This window comes from Lutjanus erythropterus, chromosome 19 (genome assembly GCF_056507025.1).
Source record: "Lutjanus erythropterus isolate fLutEry1 chromosome 19, fLutEry1.hap2, whole genome shotgun sequence".
Taxonomy (NCBI): domain Eukaryota; kingdom Metazoa; phylum Chordata; class Actinopteri; order Lutjaniformes; family Lutjanidae; genus Lutjanus; species Lutjanus erythropterus.
In genome coordinates, this window is record NC_139335.1 from 17,333,046 (window position 1) to 17,351,345 (window position 18,300).

Genomic DNA, 18,300 nt, shown 5'->3' on the forward strand with positions numbered 1-18,300 from the left:
TCCCACTGGACAAAAAACCACTGATTTTTGTCTTCAGTGGGAAAGGGTTCACCCGTCATTCACTCATGGGTCACATGACTCTGCAGAAGTAACTGTTATTCATCAGCTCCAGCACCGATCAACAGTGATGGAAATATGACACCCGGATGGACACGCTAATTTTCCGGCACTATGCTAAACTCTAAGATTCCAGGGGAGGTTCTTTGTGAAGGCCTCGAGGTTCTACCCATTACCACTTGCGTCTGAATAACCCTGTCTTGAAGAAACAAATCATCAGGGAATCCTTTTCATCCAAAGAACCCTTTTTGGAAGAGAGTTTTTAAGGATTGTTGAAATTCTTGAAGAACTCTTTCATCAAGGGGATTCTTGGTAGAACTGCCTGGGTGGTTTCTAGATAAAACCCTTGGAATTTTGAGGGGTTCTTGGGAGAACCCCCAGGGTGGATTCTTGTTAGCATGGAAAGGTTATAGGTAGACCCTTTCACAGATGGTTGTATGTATAACCCTTTACATTGAGTTCTAGGTAAAACTCTCTGAAAGGGTTTATAAAAGATTCTACGAGGAATCAAAAAGGGTTCTCGTATGGGGACAAACCAAGTTAGTTATCGTTTGAGTTAGCACAATTGTTTCTAAGAGTGTATGAAGGCTTGCCACCTCCGTCGGTAACTTCTGCGACTCATTTCAGTCACAAATTCCTTCCGTCACCATTCAAGCAGCGCAGTGGTGTTGACTTTTAAAGAGAGACAAATGAAAAAGATGAACCTCCGTAACATTGTCACCAGCCTTCATGCTGCTTTCTACTGTTTACTAACCCTCATTTCCTGTGAGTTCATGACATCAAATGGGAAACATCAGGAAAAAACAAAGCAATAACAACAAGCTGAAAGGCAAACTCGTCTACTTGAAATTCACCAGATTCACATGGTGGCCTTAAATTTCATCTAAATGTCATATAAACAAATCTGAATCATGTCATTTCGCTACCTAATTGATTAGCAATTTTAAACCAAATGGACAGTGAAACTCTGGAGGGACATTGGACCATATTTCAAGCTGAAACAACATATTTGATAACCCATTAGCTACTGTAGCTAACATTAGCATTCAACCGTTTCCTAGATAATGTTTCCATTTAAAAGTGGTACATGATACGATAAGTAATTCATACATTAATGCTGAAATATCAGTGCACATCTTGGACACAGTTAAGTCGGCGACGTTACATGAGATCATGGAACACATCATTTGTTCACATGTTCATGTTTTGTGTGACAGTAATGATGCTGGTAACGTCGGCTGAATTTTAATGGTAGCTGTTGTCTAACGTAGCTATTAGGTTATCAAATATGTTGTCTTAGCTTGAAACATGGCCCGATGTCCCACCAGATTTTCACTATCCACTGTCTTTTCAGTTACTGGTCAATCGGGAAGCGAAGTGAAACAATGACGATTTGTCAGATTTTATACATTTCCGACTTGGAACATGGAACGCAGCAGTACGACATTTGAGCTTCCCACCCTGAATGTGACAACAGAGGTGTGAGTATGGAGAAAGAAACGTATTTTTAGTGAGTTAACCTTAAATAAACTGCATATGCACTTGTTTTGGTGTAAATATTGTGCACATCATACCTACCCCTTAACTTATCTTTTAATACAGATGACATAAGCTGTGTTCATGCCTGCCGTTATGTGACCGATAATGAAATTCTGTCAGGCGGTGAGGCAGCCAGCTCTGCCTTCAGTGCTTTCCCCAGAGAGCCTCTTCTCATCTAACACACAATCGCAGACAAAACACAGCATTGATGGCACCCGGCCGCCCACACAGATATATTCACATGTGCACTAATACACTCAACAACATACATACACTCACTCATTTCTGACTCGATGTGTACTCACACACACAAGCCTCCTGTCCTGTTTTTGTTTCACTGTTCTTCTTCAGTGGTGTTTATCATCACTAACCTGACATCATTACAGCAATAATATAAGCAGCTTAATTGTAAAAATGAACAAAACTGTGTTTATGTTTGTCGACATGTGGATGCTTATGTGTGTTTTGTGTGTTATATCATGGCAGAGGACACGTTCTGTAACATTTCTCCCTCTTGGCTCCTCTATCTGTCTCTCTGTCTCTGATCGCCCTTTTTTCTCAATGTTTCTCTCTGGATTATGTAACTCCAGCAGCTGTTTGAAGGCACAGGAGGGGGTATAAAACTTTTCAAAGTGCTGTTGTTGCTGCGTGATCAGAACACAGGAGAGACGCTGGTGACAGTTTCTGGTTCCAGTACGATTCTTGACAATCACATGGTCCCATCACACACTTCTTGCGCTTGCTAATGGTTGTTATTTCCATCTCCCTGTTTCTCCTCTCTCTCGCGCAGAAATACACATACCAGTCTGGATTTTTGACTTTTAGCAGTTCCTCCATTTTGTTCAAATTTTCCATATTGCCTTCTGTTTTTCACTTGTTCCCCGATCTGTTTTCCTCTCCCTCTACAGCTCCCTGATCCCTGCTTTGGCATCAATCTTTATTTGTCCCCCTCACCTCATCTTCTTCTTGTTTCCTCCATCTGCCTCTCTGCCCTCCTTCTTCACTCATTCCAGCATGATTTTCATCTCTCTTCTCCCTTTTTGCCTCATTTGTTTCTTCTTTCAGTCTCACCCTTTCTGGCAGACAGCTAAACAGCAATTGGGCAGGCTTTACTTATCAAGGTGCTCATTTAGCTGAATGCACACACACACACACACACACACACACACACACACACACACACACACACACACACACACACACTCACTCACACTCAAGTCTCTTACAGTAAAGCGCACCCTAACTAAAATTACGACCTTGCTTGCCGGTTATAGTGCTGAACATCTGTGCAGGCGTATAAAACTTTGCCCCACAATTGCACACTCACCCAAAAACCTTTAATAATAATAAGCATATATCATTCACCATATGCTTTCAAAATAGAAAGTGTGAGTAAAGTCACTTTATACAAGAGCAAAACCACTCCCTCACTGCTGAGTCAAAGGTCTGATTATGTGTTTGTACAGCGTCACTGGTGCACATATACACAATACTGAGAGTCTGTGCATTAAACAAACACAAACATGTTAGTGATGCACAGAGACGTCATTATCTGTATCTGTTCAACCAACAAAATTATCTTTCACCGGCCACTCTGATTACTGATTAATCCCTTTGAGTCATTTTTCAAATAAAAAATATCAAAATTTTCTGATTCCAGCCTCTCAAATGTGAATATTTTCTGTTTTCTTTGCTTCTCTATAACAGTAAACTGAATATATTTGGGTTGTGGACAAAACAAAACATTTGAGGTGTCACCTTAGGCTCTGGGAAGCACTGCTAAACATTTTTCACAATTTTCTGGCATTTTATGGACTAAACAAATAAATGATTGACAGATGATGAATGATGAAAATAATTATTTGTATTAATGTATTAATATTCTGCTAATGATGCTAACCATTTCACAAAAAGCATTTGCCTACAATTGCATATAAGGTGTCTGTGAGACTTCGTACCTGCTCATATACTTATTAGTATGGACACGTGCAAATGTGTTCATTACTGATCTTTTACAAGCATGATATATTCAGCTCTAATGAGGCGCATTTGATCAAATGCTCATCAACGATGAAAGATGCCCCCTGTTCCATTCCCCCTTTTTCCATCTATCAGGACCACCGTTGCAGAGCGGTGTTTTGTTGCAGTAATGCTGGGAAGTGAGGATGGAGCGCAGAGAAGAGACGAATGAGGAAGGAAGGAGGGGAGAGATGATGAGAGGAGGAAGAAGATGAGAGACATGAAGGACAGTTGATGAACTGCACAGAGCTGGACAGCAGCCAGATCCTTTTAATGAGCAAAGTGCTGCACCCAACACCTCACACCTAATTACACACACACACACACACACACACACACACACACACACACACACACACACACACACACACACACACACACACACTATCTCTCTCTCTCTCTCTCTCTCACACACACAGACACACACACACACTCTTGCAGGAACCTTATTTTTGCCTTCCCCACTCTGCAGCATCCCACCATCCAGCACTAAGTACTCCCTCCAGATCAAACAAGCAGCACACAGTAACCAGCATACAGATGAGCCTTCCCCCTCCTCGTCTTCCCTCTCCCTCTCTCATCACAACCTCTGTCTTCTCTTCCCCGCAGTAACCCCGTGCTCTTCCTCTCCCCCCATCCCCCTGTTCCTCCCCCACCTCCCTCCATTTCTGTCTCTGATGTTCCTCACTCACTCTCACGGAAGGAAATACATCAGCCCTCACTAGACAAACACACTGCGCTGACACTGTCCTGGATAGTCCAATAAAAAAATATTACCAGCAAACTGCATTAAGCCCAAGTGCAGACACACACACAGAGACATGTAGGAACACACACACACACACACACACAGATGTGGATGTGAGGAGCTGCTGTGTGTAATCAGATCTAGGTTAGCAGCCGTGGTAGACTGTTCACTGGAACAGCGTGTACCCGCCGCACTGTGTTTGTATGTGTGTGTGAGGTTGCATGATGGACATGAAGACAGAGCCTTCAGTATTTACGCGCATGTGTGTGTGTGTGTGTGTGTGTGTGTGTGTGTAGATGCAGGGATGTTGGAGAAAGATGAGACAGAAGAATCAGTATTTGTAGTCTGTGCTGTTTGTGTTTGTATTAGGGTTTGGGGGCGACATGTTGCAGACCATGTGTTTACACTTATTGGTGAGCATGTGTGTCTGTGTGTGTGTGCAGGTCTCAGAATCGACAAGAAGGCAGAAGCTTATAACCTCCAAACAAAAAAAAAAAAAAGATAGTGGTATGCCACCAGAGAGTGTGTTATTTCTCATAAATACAAGGGTCATGGTGGGACTTTACTTTCCGTTTGTTTATTCATATGTTGATACAATCCGTTGTTAAATGGAGCCTTTGTGCTGTAAATATTTTAAGTACCTAAAACTTCCAGTTCCAGCTTTCATTTTCATTCTCTCAACAGTGATAAGACATCTACATCAAAGTCACACTATTATCTGATCTTACGACACGGCTTTGTTAAATACTCAATTCTAATTGGTCAGTTACAGCATCTAACAGCCTTTGCTATCTAGTTGTCATATAGCCTTTTCCGACAAAAAACTGCTATTATATCAGCCAAATATTGCTCTCTCCAAACCATCCAAACTCCATAGGCGAAATCAGCTGTTTTACCTTGCAGAACGCACAACTTCCTATTGCTGCCTTGATTAATTAGCTTGTTATTGTGTGACTTTGGTGAATCCAAACTCTCCTTTTAAAATGCCAAAGTCACACAGTAACACAAACTAACAGATGCAGCAGTAAAATGACTGATTTCGCCTTTGGAGTTTGGTTGGTTTAGAGAACCCAGTATTTGGCTTATATCAGATAAGGCTGTCTGACGGCAAAGTAAAGTTGTGAAAATATTCTAAATATGGTGTACAATACTTTTTGCTGCAGACCCTCTCCAGACTGTCTATTATAGGTAATCTATTGACTATGGATAAGTTCCTCACATGACCCCACATCAAAAAAATCTAAACTATCCCTTTAAATTCTTTTCGCCACAACACCTAGATTACAAACTGGCCAGCTGGCCCCAGATCCCCAAAAACTGCATGCTTCTTGAAATTTGTGCGGTGATATGCTCCACTGAAGCACAATGCTAAGGGCCCTACAATGACTCTTTTTTTTTGCCCTTGTGCCCCCTCATGGGTTCATTCCTGTGTACAGCACGTGTACGTGTTGTGTTGATGCTGGACTGCCACAGTACTGTTGAAGATGGTTATGACGGACCTCAACAGAGGAAGGAAGGAAGGAAGGAAGGAATCAGTTAACAACAACAACCATGACAACAATGATCTCAGGGAACACTCTTATATTTATAAAAGGAAATGGGGATTGTCATTCAGTGTGAATACAAATGGCATGCTATGAGTCATAGGTGGAGTGTCCACATTCATTAGCAGTTGACTGTGTTTGTGTGTGTGCGCTCTTAATGACGGTGCTGTGGTCCGGTCGCTCCCCATACAGCCCTGCTTGTGTCTGTGGCACTTCTCTTTAATGAGGGACAGACATTCCCTCTCTCCGTCTCTCTCTCTCTGTCTGCCTAATAACCCCCCACAGTAAATAACCATGAGCCTCTGGGGCAATTAGGTGGGCACTTGGGGGCTTAGAAACACATACACACTCACTGACACACATACAAACAGAAAGCTCGGCCATCTAGTTATTAACTGGACTATAGAGTGATCGAGGAAGCAGACAGATCGGTGTTGGGACACAAAGATTAAAAGACAGAAAGAGAAAGACGACTATATGTTGTTTAAAGTCTGAAATGATGATCTTCCTTCTTCTTGTCTGCCTTTTAATTTGTGCTGTTGTTTGCAGTCTTCTCATTTTGCCTGTTTTTTGTCAGTTTTTTTCTCCTTCTCTCCTTGACCTCATCTATTTGTTTTGGTCTGAGACTGAGAGACAGAAAGAGGACGGGAGCTAGAGGAAGAGAAAGGAGGGAGAGACACAGAGGGGAGCTTTCACCTTTCATTTCACCACGGCAATGAGTTGCCAATTTCAGTATGCCCTTTGCTGACCATCACACACACACACACACACCTACACACACACGTGCAAACACACACACACAGACTGAAACCTGTTCTCTGCACGCCTCCCAATCTCCATGATAATCAGCTTCCTTTCATTGTGTTGCATCATGCAGGAAACCCACTGTTATGTCTGCATGTGTGTGTGTGTGAAGGAGAAAAAGTCAGAGGAAAAGGAGAGCAGACTTTTTAGTGCGTGTGTGTGTGCGTTCACGTGTGTGTGCATGTGTGTGTGTGCATGTGTGCAGCAGCCCCTCGTCTCTGTAGCAGTGATTGTGTATTTGAGGTACGTTGCCTTGCCATGCCATGCTGTGCCAAGCCAGTGGGCTGGCTCTTGTCTTATCTTTCTTTTGACTGCAGAAATATTGCTTTTACACACACATACACAGAGATACACAAACAAACACACACACAACAAGAAGCATAGACATCAGCTGAAAACACCGCATCTTCTGGAAAAGACTGACATACAACCTGTAGGTATTTTTTATACTATTTTAATACAAATTCAGCATTTTTTATCGTCACATTTTACCTAAAAGCAAAGATACTTCCCAGGCTGTTTGTGCTATGACAGACAGTTTATTAGTGGACAGAGTCACTGTACCATCATCCACTGGTTTGTGGACTGCCAATGTTTTGAAGCCCAATGTTTGTCATTATGGGGGTTGCCGTCTTGTTTTTTTGCAACCAGAGCATGCATAGTATCAACAAGAGTGTGGAGCTGGTGGGTGATATACTGCAACAACTGCAGACCCATGAAAGGTCTTGCATTTTTTTCATTTTAACCCAAACTGTGATCTTTCCTTAACTGTAACCCGGTGTTTTTTCTCCCTAAACCTACCCATATCTTAACCACAGCATTGCTGCTTTATTACTACATAGTTAGTTTGTAAAACCGGCACAATAAAGAAACAATACGTACAAATCGTCCAAGAGTTTTGCAAGTCTCAGTACCTTTCTAGACACAATGTTGCTGCCTGGTCACAATCTTTCTCACCTTAAAGCTAAAAAGTCACTAAATGATGTTTCCGAAAACATTTTAAGTAAGAAATAAACCATGTAGTAAGAATATTGATACACGCTACCTGGTCACAGTCATTCTCATATTAAAGCTTTATACAGGAAAACTTGAAACAAGCAACTGGCTTCTGACTTACACACTGGCTCCACCTCTTTTACTATTGGCTATGGTGCAAACCATTAAGTGTATATAGAAATGGAATGCTCCCAAAAGTTAAGCCTGCAGTATAGGTCATAACACCTGGCTGTTCACTAAAACATCAAAGTACACGTCAAATTTTCTGTCATTTTCTTATCACGCTGATGTTTGTTTGCTTTTTCTGATCAGCTTGGTTTTAAGTAGTCAGTCAGATGTCGTGCCATGACTAAGAGGTTAGCTCTGCTCGCTGTTGAGTCGACCGACTGCGTGGGCGGGAACTCGAAAGCGTGGCTCCAACACTGGTCACCACTGCGCAGACTCTGGCTCCAAATGTCGTCACCAGCGCACGATGGCAGTGCTTGTATATGGGGTATTTCGGCTTCATTTTTGTACAGGGGGAGGAGTGTGGAGCCACCGTGTCCATCCTTATTTATGTTTAATATATAGGTTTTCCACAGACCTGCACACACAGTTTGCAGTGTAGATGTTTATGTGTTGATGGCGGCCATGTCACTGCATTGCTATAGGGGATGAGCCTCTCATCATCCATTCATATATTCTTCCTCCCCTCCACCACTTATCACTCCCCTTCTCCCGCTCTGCCATTCTCCCATTCTTACTCTTTTGCACACATCTTTCCAGACACACACACACACACACACACACACACAGACACACCACCATTCTCTATCTCGCCTCTGTTTTCTCTCTCTGACACCTCTCTACACCCTCTCTGCGTTATCTCCGTCGTTACCCCCTCCCTCCCCACTACACACAAACAAACCTGCACACACACACACACAAACACATTTTGCCGTGTCTGTCTCCACCTCCCTCTTGCTTTTTCTTTTTTTTAACTCTCCCTCTCTCTCTGTCACACCTCTCTCTCTTAGCCCTCCTCCCCCCCGCCTCCCCCACCCCTTCCTCTCTATCCATCTTTCTCTCTCTCATCCTCTCTCCTCAGGGCGAGCGAGACTGTTGGTAGCATCAGTTTCAGTCAGCAGTGACACTGCAGTCTCAGTGCATCTTTTAATGGCACACGGTAGTAAAGCCCCCTCTGAAGTGACGCACAAACACACACATAAACACTCTCAATTCAGATCAATTCAATAGGCTTTGTTGGCATGAATGTATGAAAGACAATGTTGCCAAAGCAGTAGTGATCATATTATAAAGAAAAGGAAAAGGCACAATTCATAAAATAGAGAAATAGCAGAAAACACACTCACTAATACGGAACTAGCTGCATCTATACAATAAGAATCTCTTGTCAGCATATATCAGGCAACTGCACTCTAAAAATAGCATAAAAAAGCTTTAAGATGCTCAGTATCTTGACACATTTTTGACAACGCATCACCTTCTATTCCTCACACAGCACAGTATACAAAATACAGTCATACATACAGAAAAATGCATCCACATAAACACAGATTAGCAGAACCAGAATCTATCTTCGTCACTGGTTTCATAAGATTAGTGTGTGTGTGTGTGTGCGTGTGTGCGCGTATGTATTTCAGATTCCTCCTTATGCAATAGGCAGAGTAAACAGCGTGCTATGACACATCATTGCTCTGACATAGCGTCCCGTTATAGCACTACGTAACACATCCTAAGGCTCAGGATGCTGAACACAGCAAGGGAGGAAAAAAAAAAAACAAACAAACCAGAGACAAACAGAGAGGCTGCAGCAGCTCACGTTTCCCCGCATGTTCCTGTGTCCAATGTGTTTTTCTGCAGGCAGAGATACAGTATTTGTGCTAATTTTTTGTCTTGTTTGGACAGATGCTGGTTGGAAAACAGGGTTGAGGCAGGTGTCTGGTGTTGGGAGCGTGTTTGTGTGTGTGGGAGGCGAATGTTCCTTCTTCCTTTCCCTTATGAAAAGCACCCAGTGAATGAAAATAGAAAGCAGTCCCATGAGAGAGCTGCTGTCCTCTATTTGGCATGCACACACAGACACAGAAGTAGACAAACACACACACACGCCCCCTTTGCCACTCTCACTCCCATCCGCACAGCTGTCCGTCCTGCTACAGCGAAGAGACAAATGACAGGGAGAAGAAGCATGGTGGTACCTGCGTTAGGGGTCAGCCGTTCTCTCCTCCTTTTGTTGTCCCTCCAGTCCCCCTCTTGTCCAGCTATTCAGAGCCGAGGCGAGCTGAGCTGAGCTGAGCTAAGCGTGCAGCGGTGAGCCTCAATCCTTTTACCCTGCGATGCTGAAAATGGCACCAGTATTCCCTGATAGCAGCAGCCTGTCTCTCTCTCTCTCTCTCTCCTGCTCTCTAGCTCACCTCCCTCCTCTGCTTGTCTGCTGCCATGTTGAGTGCACGCAGGGCGAGGGGCGGGCTGAAAGAAGGAGGGAGGGGAGTGGGGGGGGGGTGATGGTGGTGGAGGAGGAGGAGGAGGAGGAGGAGAAAGTGAGGGGGACTCAGGGGGATAAGAAAGCAATTAGAAGACAGCCCCTCTTCCTTCCAGTCGGGAATGTATAATGGAATTAGCTCAGGGGGGCGGCGGTGGTGGTGGGTGTTGGGGTGGGGGGTGAGGAGGGTGTTGGAGGGGTGCTTCGTCCTCCAGCCTCTGCTGGGGAGTCTAGCAGCCTGTCCGACAGCCACCATGCACAAATGTGTATATGTGCGTGTGTGCAAGGGAGAGTGAGAGCAGATGGGGGTGGTGGTGGTATGGAGTGACTGCAATAGGACTGAGCATGTGGACCTGTATTACTCATGTTGTGGGGACATAAATGTGGACTCACGTGGGGATACGTCTTGCTTATGGGGACCAAATGCAATCACGTAAACTGTTAAATTTTAGTTTGAAGATTTGGGTGAGGGTAGGGTCAGGTTTAGGTTAAGGTTAGGGTAAAGGTAAGTTCATCTTTTGGTCAGTGGCCTCAAACAGAGGGCCTGGGACCCCTAGGGGTCCTTAAAGTCACTGCGGGTGGCCCTTCAAATTATTGTTTGAAAGTTATTTATTTTTTTCAAAAATTGAAATATGACTGAAAATACACATCAACATGAATCCAACATAGCAAAGATAAAACAATGTGCAATTATGTGGGCTGTGTTATGCTCGCCGCTTACCTGTAATATTAGTGTGCCGACAATATAATGAACGCACAATGGATCATTTTGTAACTTCACAAGAAACAGACTTACATGCCACCTCAAAAACCACCAATGAAAGTGCAGCGTGTCAGGCTAACATGGCTAACATTAGTCATGCTTCAAAAACTCCTGACTTAGCAGCTATGATCAAGTGCAAATGAATGAAGACTTAAATGAATGTAAGTCAATGTAATGTCCTCTGAAGTGATAGAAACACAAACTGTGTGTGTGTGAGAGAGTGATTGCTGATGTACTGATGGGAGGTGGGAGAGGAGAGGAGTGGTTGAGCTGTGGGACCACCTGCTCCTTGCCTCTCTCTTCGCTGCAGCTTCAAAGCCCCTCTCTGTCACAGGTTTGCTCTCCCTTCTCCTCCCCCCCTCCCTCACTTTCTCTCACCCTCTGGTTCTCTCTGAGTGGGTGGCGAGGACGCTACATGTGTGTCTGGGAACGCAACTGTGTGTGCAGTGTGTTTACTCATGTATAAAGAAAGATGACCAAAATCCCACTATGAAAGACAGCAACAGGAAGAGATGTGAACTGTTTCCTTTCCCTTCCTTTCCTTTCCTGTGTGTGTGTCTGAGCGTGTTTACTCATGTATGAAAAAAGATGACCAAAATCCCAGTGTGACAGACAGCGATAGGAAGAGATGAGGGGGGCCGCGGTGTGTTTCTGTGTTTATGAGAAAATTAGATAACAAAAGAAAGAAACACAGGGTGTGTTTGTCCCTGTGCGCGAATGTGTGTGTCTTTTGATGGAGAGGACTGAGCCAGCCGCTGCGTGGGGGAGATATGTGCAATGCGTGTGTCTCTGATTGTGCCATGAATGAAAATAAGGAGGAAGGGAGGCTGGGGAGGAGGAGGAGGAGGAGGAGGAGGGGTAGTGGGACTGTGACTCTCCTCCCATTCAGCCATCTCCTCCTCTCTCTGTCCTCTCTTCTCCTCCTCCTCTTGAGTGACAGATGAGACGCTGCCAGCAGCTTGCCCAGGCGTGTGTTAATAATTAGCATCCTCTCCTCTCCTCTCCTCTCCTCTCCTCTCCTCTCCTCTCCTCTCCTCTCCTCTCCTCTCCTTTAGGGGTCTCAGGACACAGAGCCACCTAGCTAAATGCACCCTATCTTGGTCATTATGAATTTCCTCCTGTGCAGTCAGGGGGATTTCATCAGGTTTACAAGCGACACCCCCTTCCCTTCCTCCCCATCGTATATGCAACGGCCTGTGATTGCTCCCGGCACACACAAACACACACACACACACACACACACATACCAGAGTGGACAGATGCGTTGATGAGCGCTGCACACAACCTCAGCTGCTTTTTCTCACTTTCATAAACAAATTCAGTCAGACAGTCAGTCAGTCAGAGGTGTGCACACGCACACACACACACACACACACACATAGTGGTTGAAGGGCAATTGATTTGGAGTTTAATTTCTCTGCCGGTGCTCTTGATGCAAAAGGATGCGCTTCTGTCTGACCTTGACGACAGACAGGAGGAGTTTTGTCTCTGTCGCCAGGCTTACTCTGAAGCCACACGCACACACGCACACACGCACACACACACACACACACACACACACACACACACACACACACACACACACACACACACACACAGACACATAGACAGCATCTTCACCTGGAAACGTCAAAACCTTCCATGTACTATTATAAATGAACGCTTTCCATCTGCTTTCTAATTATAGCCAACATAAGGCTATTCCTAATTTTAGCTGCAGCCGCGAAATAGTCGCCTTTTAATAATTCATGAGTTCAGACACAGAGCCTGCTCCTACTGGCACGCTTATTGCCAGGGTGTTGCTCAGCCGACTGAAAAACAAGGTGGACAGGCCTGCTGGCTTTTCACAGGAGGAACAATGCATTGACAAGGCTTGTAAAGTTCTTGGTAATGGTTATGCGAAAGTCATCAGGAGACTCATTTGAAGCTTTAATGTATGAAAGTTCATTTCTACCAGTCCAAGAAGGAAAAATCCCCATGATAAGTCATAATCATGAGATTAAAAATCAGGTTTATGAGATTAAAAAGTCAAACTTTTGAGATAAACAAGTCAATTATGAGATATAATTGTGACTTTATCTCAACTTTTTTATCTCATTCAAAAATTTCAAATGTTGATCTCATAATTATGACTAACCATCTGCATATTTACGTATCTTGCAATTGCTTGTGTGCATGAGTGAATGAGTGTGTGATCAACAGACCTACAGCTTGTCTGCAGCTAATACTGAAAACTACTGGACCGATCAGCCTAATTTGTTTTGTGCACATTCATGACTGTATGCTGAAGGACCTCTGAGGTCAAGGTTTTGGAAAAACCCTTATGTTTTCATGGCCACAAGCGTCATATTTTCATGCCATCCCATTCTTCTGAACACGATCTCTCAAGGGAATGGATATCAAAGAATTTATTTAAACTTGACACAAACAACCACTTGGACACAAGAATTAATCAATTAAATTTTGGTGGTTCACGGTCACGGTGACCTCACCACACATTTTTAGCCATAACTCAAGAATTCATACACTAATGACGAAAAAAATTTACACAGATATCTAATAGAATAAATTTATAAGGTTTTGAAATGTTATATCCAAAAGATCAGCTTCACTGTGACATCATAATGTATCAGTCATCTGTGCTACTTAGTAAAACTACTTTAAGTGAAGACGGCATGTTTCTCACTGGAAATTATTCACAGGATGTTAATGTTGGTGGAACTTAAGAAATCTCAGCAGGTTGCATCTGGCAGTTGTGGTGGCATTGCAGTAGGTGCTTCACCATGTGTTGACTGGTGGGTATATGCACTCTACTGAGTGACCTCTTCTAGTTTTTTCTTCTACTGATGAAAATGGGCTTCCTTACCAAGGAGAGGAAAAGCTTGAAGATTTTCCTCTGACAGGAAGCCTTCACATTATTTCCTGCTCAGTTAGGACTGAAATAACAGCCGGCTTAGAAGCAGCAAACCTGATATCAGTCATATAGTCTTAAAACAAAGTGTTGATGAGTGTTTTGCAGTTTGCAGATCAGTACCACCAGATGCATGGAGGCAAGCCATGAATACGTGATCGCGCCCATGTGCCTAAATGGTTTCGGTGAGCTATCCTCCACGGGATGCATTTGTTTTGATCAATGCGGATCTGAGTGAAGCGTGATTTTGCCTACAGCGCTGACATCAATCGAGATGGACAGGGGTTAAAAACGACTGGCTCTGAAGAAGCGTTTGAAAGCCTCCTCTCATCTCAGCTCGCCATACGCTCGGACGCACACACCCACACAAACACACACAGGTCTGTTTGTGTGTGTAGTTTGTTGGGGGGGTGCATGCATGTAGTGTTTTCCACTCAAATATATCAGCAGGAGAGCTGTTTCCTGTGCCACACAAGAAAAAACAGGCATGTAGAGGCCTTCTCAGGTAATCATAAGCATTTAACTGAACAAAATGACAAGATTTTCTGCCCTATTATGTGACGTCAGTGTCATAATATTACTTTTTCCACAATACATTTTAAAATTTCATCTTTTTGCTGAATGTTTTGCAAATATTTTAAGGTACTTAAGATGTGCTGCTGTAATTTACTTTTCAAGAAATGTGTATGGTAATTCAGGCAAAAATTCCCGTCAAAAGTTCACTGATGGCGGAGTAATGGGTGAGGTGTGTGGGTCAGGGTCGTCGAGGACTCAGCCACGCACACCTTGGATCAATGGGAGGCAGGGCCGGAAGGGGGGGTTGCTTCTGTTGCCATAGAGACGGGAGGACAGTGGTGTTGGATACTGTTACTAGGCAGGAGAGGCTGCCTCTGAATGAGGTGAAAAGATGTGGGGTGGTAAACAACATCAGGAGCGCTCGGCTATATTCCTGTTTGAACTCTTTTCTCAGATCAGGTGGACAAAAATAATTCACTTGATTATGATGATATGATAGAAATGACAGTTAGAAAAATGTTGAAAAAAAAAATCAAAACAGCCAAATCTGACTTAATTGAACATATAAATCAAAATTTAAGTTTTTATTTTTTTTTGGCCACTTTGATCAAATTAATAACTATCAAGTATTGCACTAGTGGTCACTGTTTTTAAGTGCAGCAACATGGTGGACTGATATTAGACACTTCATTTTTTTTCTCCTCAAATTACATTTCTGTTCTCTGGGTGTCTGTTTGTCTTTAACTTTTTCACAAGCTAATAAGCGCCGTCGTGCTGACAGTTTGTGATATTGTACAGCATCATACTTAAGTCTAGAGCCTGCAGCCTCTGTGTCCCTTGGGTGAAGGTCAAGTAATAATAAATAATCAAAACACTCAAGACATTGCTTAAAAATGAGATTATCATCACACGGAGCAAGTAGCCTATAATTCACTGGGTATAACCTTAATCCAGGGCAACAAATGGTGTCATCTCTATGACAAAGATGTAAACCTCCCTAACACGGCTTGAATAAGGCTCGACTGCCACCTAGTGAATTTTGCCCCAAACAGCCTCTTGTTCCTGAGCTCTCCTGTCAGAGCTGTGGTACACTCCTGCCCTCTCCTGGCAACTAATCGGTACATACCTTCATTTACTGTAAATAAAGCAGGAATTGTGCCATATGAAAGCCACCAGCTGCCTCTGATAACTTTCTGCTAAGACAAAACCCTAATACTTTAGTGTATTAGAAATATAATTTAAGAATGCAAACATTATTACAAGTTTGCTTGTAGTTTTTTGGATAATTTAAAGCATATTTACAGTGTATTTTAAAATAAGTGTACTTCAAAATGGATCTCAAATAGTTCTACCTCAGTTTTCTAAAACTAAATATACTAACTCTGCAGTACTTAAAGTGGTATTTCAGTGTACTTACAAGAAGTTGTGTTATTGTAAGCGTATTGTAAATTGTAGATTGTATTAAAAAGCATACTTGTAGTGATAAGTTGGTTTACTTTTGAAAAATAAAATTATTTTTATTACACGATTAGTATGATTTATTGAAGTGCCTTAATTTCACTTAATTAGAACTGTGTGTAAATATGCTTACAAAAAGTGAACTTCAGTATAATTTATTTAAAGCTGTAGTGCACTTTGTAGTAGCACAAACAAGGTAAAGTTTAATTTCAAAAATCAAGCTTGTATATTAGTGCATTATACATACAGCTATGAAGTTAAAGCGTACTAAATATACTTGAAGTTGTTCCACTTTAGTACATAAAAGTACATCAAATACACTTAAATTGTGATTTTCTGCAAGTGAATTACAACTAAAACATACCTAGTACAAAATTAGTTGTCCCAATAACGCAAACTTTAAATCAACTAATCATTAACACACTTGAAGTATACTGATTAGTAGTCTGACAGGTACGCTCAAGTATGCTAGGATTTACTATACTTTCACCGGGGAGTGGTAACCTCGGGTAGTGCCCCTCTGCTGGCTGCCTGTACTACAGATGAACATCAGGCTGCTGTCCATGGTGCTGTTCACATCACCACTACAGTTTCACCCACAGTCCTGTTATGTTCTTTCAGTACCATGGACAGCACCGTGCCTTCCTCTATATATCTGACCTGTTCTATTACCAATGTGCAGAGTTAAGTGTTAATTTGTCCCGTTAGTTTAGTTTCCAGAGAAGTTTGGCTCGTTTTCATTTTTTTAATGTTTAGTTTTAGTTTAGTTTTTATTAGTTTCAGTCTTAGGTTTTTTTTTTAATTATTATTATTATAATATGGGGGTGGATTTAAGAAGCTCAGGACAGGCATTACAATACAAACACATTTTGTGAAGGCAACTGACTCACAGTCATAGTCATCAGATCATCAGCTGCTTCTTTCAAAGTTAAGCCAGGAATGCAGTTTAGTGTCAGCTTTTCAACATCCAGCGTTACCTCTGAGTCACGATTGCCTTGGGGTTCAAGATAAAGTGAATATTTAACTCGTAATGGCTCAATAAAATGCAAAATGAAATGTGTGCAAGAGCACATGCAAATTTAACTCACCTTTAGAGATTAGCAACTGACAGAGTTTCAACTTTGAGCCTGATTGGTGGACTTTGTGGAACATGAAAGATGCGAACATGAGAGGTTGTTGTCACCATCTTCAGCAGCAACAAGCCTGTAAAATCTGCATGAGTGAAGAATTCTAAAGGGTATTTATAAATGAAGTGTGTAAGTACAAGGTTTGATATATTTTCCGAACTTTCACGATGAAGGCTGACTTTGCTAATGTGATATTTTAATGCTGCGCCTTGCCTGGATGGGTTTGACAGACGTTAAATGCTCTTCAGTCAATCTAAACCTTTATTTGTAGAGTATTGTTGATCAGCACTTGTTTTTTGTCACTCCTTCAAAAAAGAAACATTAACCACACACCACCCATACATGAAATCAAACAAGAGAAATGTCACATATCCACAGTCACCTACACAATGAGAGATTTGTCCTCACTTTTGTTTTTATTGCACACTTTAATCATTTAGTAAACAGATCTTCACAGTAACAATGCAATAGCAGAAAACAGAAGCAAATCACTGTGCGGTGAAGCTTGTTAGGTCTTCAAAGTATTTATAGGTATTTACACTGAGGATATGAAAATCTAAGAGCAGTGCCCGAGGTTATTCCCACAGCGGGATGAGGCATTTTTAACCCCTTAGTCACCCCAAAACACTTCTCAGACTTGAGTCCAGCCACGCAGGCTTTACACTGTTTGCAGCTCTATGAATCCTGTCCAATCCTGCCAACCCAAAAAACATTCAAGTACTGTATTTCTGTCATTGCACAGGTACCGGGTCAGCCAGTGCACAGGACTCTTAGGAGGAAACTGAAAACTGCATGGCACCACCTCAACAACTAAATGTCCAAAATCAAATAGCTTTGTTTTTGTTTGTCCGTCATCTGAACATTGTGACACTCCTCCCGCTGTCTTGGAAGCCGTCCTGGCCAACCGTCAGCGGACAACTGGCTGACGACGGGAGGGTCGTCAGCTGATTAATCTTGCCTGAGCCTTTGAGCTGTAAAAGCGGACCCAAGCGCTCGCTCTTTCTCTCAAACTGGCATCAGTCCTTCATCATCTCAAATTATTCTTGTTTTTTACTTAAAACTCTTGTGTGGACTCCCTACTGGTCACATTCTTTGAGCCAGTTTGTGAAAAACGGGGTCTCGTCAGGAGGTCTTGGATTCAAATCCTGGATGAGACCCAATTTGTAAAAAGCTGGCTCGAGGAATATGACAAGTAAGGAGTTCACACAAGAGTTTTAAGTCATCCAACCCAACTAAATTTCAATGATTAAAAAAAATTGCTAAGTATATAAAATTAGGTCTCAAAATCATGAAAAGTTAGCAGTTTTCTCTGCTCTGAAATGCCTCTGTGTCGAGT

General features: G+C 42.5%; 1 protein-coding gene across 1 annotated transcript in view; it reads right to left on the minus strand.

Moving 5' to 3' along the window:
* rai1 (retinoic acid induced 1) overlaps window positions 1-10,131 on the minus strand; it is a 77,938-nt gene extending 67,807 nt beyond the window's left edge. The window contains exon 1 of the mRNA XM_084744153.1: window positions 9,906-10,131. The gene's annotated coding sequence lies outside the window, so the exon portion shown is untranslated. The remainder of the gene's footprint in view (window positions 1-9,905) is intronic.
* Window positions 10,132-18,300: the final 8,169 nt, after the last annotated feature.